The following is a 2,500-nucleotide window of genomic DNA, read 5'->3' on the forward strand; positions in this document are numbered from 1 at the left end:
AGGGATGGAAATGTGGCTTAGTGGTAGAGTGCTTGCATTGCATGTGTGAAGCTCTGGGTTGGATTCCTCAGTAACACATAAACAGAAAAAGCCAGAAGTGGTGCTGTGACTCAAGTGGTAGAGTGCTAGCCTTGAGCCAAAGAAGCTCAGGGACAGTGCCCAGACCCTAAGTTCAAGCTCCAAGACTGGCAAAAAGGAAAAAAAAGAAAGAGTTGATATGAATGTTTGAGCTAGGTGCCACTGGCTCATGCCTCTAATCTTAGCTACTCAGGAGACTGAGATCTGAAGATGACAGTTGAAAGCCAGCCCCAGCCAGAATTGGAGTTGCATCTCAAGCAGTAGAGCATGATCCTTGAACAAAAGAAGCTCAGGGACAGAGCTAAGTTCAAGTCTGAGGACTGGCACACACACAAAAATAAATGTTTCCAGTATAAATTTTTTTTTGTTGGTTGCAGAGCTTGAACTTGGCCTGGGCGCTGTCCCTCAGCTCTTCAGCTCAAGTCTAGCGCCCTACCACTTGAGACACAGCGCCACTTCTGATTTTCTGAGTGGTTTATTGACTATAAGAGGCTTACAGACTTTCTAGCCCGGGCTGGCTTGGAACCATGATCCTCAGATCTTAGCCTCTTGAGTAGCTAGGATTACAAGTGTAAGCCACCAGTACCCAGCTTCAAGTATAAAATTTATGTGTTTTTTTTTTTGCCAGTCGTGGGGCCTGAACTTAGGGCTTGGGCGCTGTCCCTCAGCATTTCAGCTTAAGGCTAGTGCCCTACCACTTAAGCTACAACGCTACTTCCAGCTTTTTCTGCTTATGTGATGCTGAGGAATCGAACCAAGGGCCTCATGCATGCAAGGCAAGCACTCCACCACTAAGCCACCTTCCCAGCCCCTAAAATTTATGTTTTGACATTACCATCATCAAGACAAGAACATATTCATCATCCCAACGGTTGCTTTAGTCTGCTTAGCTACTCCTTTCTTTTAGTCCGTTTCCTTCCCATTCATGGATTAAATATGCAGTATTCTCTTAGGCTAATGTGTTGATCACTTGGCTCCCAGCTAATAGTGCTATTTTTGGAGGTTCTAGAAACTTGAGGAGGTCAACCTAATTGGAGGCGCTATCCCTGAGCTTCTTTTGCTCAAGGTTAGCACTCTACCACTGAGCCACAGCACCACTTCTGGCTTTTTCTGTGTATGTGGTACTGAGGAATCCAACCCAGGGCCTCATGCAGGTTAGGCAAGCACTCTACCACTGAGCCATTTTCAGCCGTGGAAGAAGATCTTATCGTAGCCCCTCTGCATCTGTGTCTGCTGTCTGACTGCCCTGTGAGGTAGAACCTCCCCTGCCGCTCATCTCACCACCTTGCCCACGGGGTGGGGCCAAGCAGCCAGGGCTCGAACCCTGCGAAATCCGTCTTTCCTCCCTTCAGTTTCCCTCAGGTGTTTTGGTCGCAGTTATGCAAAGGTAACAGACCAACGTTCTGCAAGTGGGTTGTACACAATGCATTCTATTTTGTCCAGTTTATTTCACTGAATATAATGATTAATAAGAGTTTATTCATTTTGGGCATATATAAATAGTTAATCCCATGGCCAGGTGCCAGAGGCTCATGCCTGTAATCCTAGCGACTCAGGAGGCTGAGATCTGAGGATCAGGATTCAAAGCCAACCTGGGCAGGAAAGTCTGTAAGACTCTTATCTCCAATAAACCACCAGAAAACTGGAAGTGACGTTGTGGCTCAAGTAGTAGAGCGCTAGCCTTGAGATGAAGAGCTGAGAGACAGCGCCCAGGTCCAGAGTTCAAGCCTTATGACCAACCAAAAAACAAACAAACGAAGAAATAGTTAATTCCTTTTTCACTGTTAGGAAGTAGCCATGATATGGTTCCATCCAAATTTATACATGCATTTGTAAATGAACATTTAGATTGCTTTTCTTTTCTTTTCTTTTTTTGGTTGGTTGTGGGGCTTGAACTCTGGGCCTGGGCGCTGTCTCTCAGCTCTTCAGCTCAAGGCGAGTGCTCTACCACTTGAGCCACAGCGCCACTTCTGGTTTTCTGGTGGTTTATTGGAGATAGGCGTCTCACGGTCTTTCCTGCCCAGGTTGGCTTTGAACCACAATCCTCAGATCTCAGCCTCCTGAGTAGCTAGGATTACAGGCGTGAGCCACCGGCACCCGGCTTGCTTTTCTCTTTTAACCATTTCAAATAATGTTGCTATGAATATTTAAGAACAAGTTTTGTTTCTTATCTTTGTTTTTGTTTTGTTTTTCTTCTGCCAGTCTTTGGGCTTGAACTCAGGGCTTAGGTACTATCCTGAACTTCTTTTACTCAGGGCTAGCACTTTACTACTTTGAGTCACAACTCTACTTCTGGTTTTCTGCTGGAGATAAGAGTCACAGATTTGGGCTGGGAATGTGGCTCAGTGGTAGAGCGCTTGCCTTGCATGCTCGAGGCCCTGGGTTCGATTCCTCAGCACCACATAAGCAAAAAGAAAAAAGC

The 2,500-nt window shown here is 46.0% G+C and overlaps 1 protein-coding gene across 1 annotated transcript in view; it reads right to left on the reverse strand.

Annotated features, from left to right (window-relative positions):
• Positions 1-2,500, reverse strand: part of Mapk13 (mitogen-activated protein kinase 13) — a 19,293-nt gene that overhangs the window by 4,275 nt on the left and 12,518 nt on the right. The window lies entirely within an intron of this gene.

The sequence above is a fragment of the Dipodomys ordii genome, unplaced genomic scaffold, assembly GCF_000151885.1.
Source record: "Dipodomys ordii isolate 6190 unplaced genomic scaffold, Dord_2.0 Scaffold120, whole genome shotgun sequence".
Taxonomy (NCBI): domain Eukaryota; kingdom Metazoa; phylum Chordata; class Mammalia; order Rodentia; family Heteromyidae; genus Dipodomys; species Dipodomys ordii.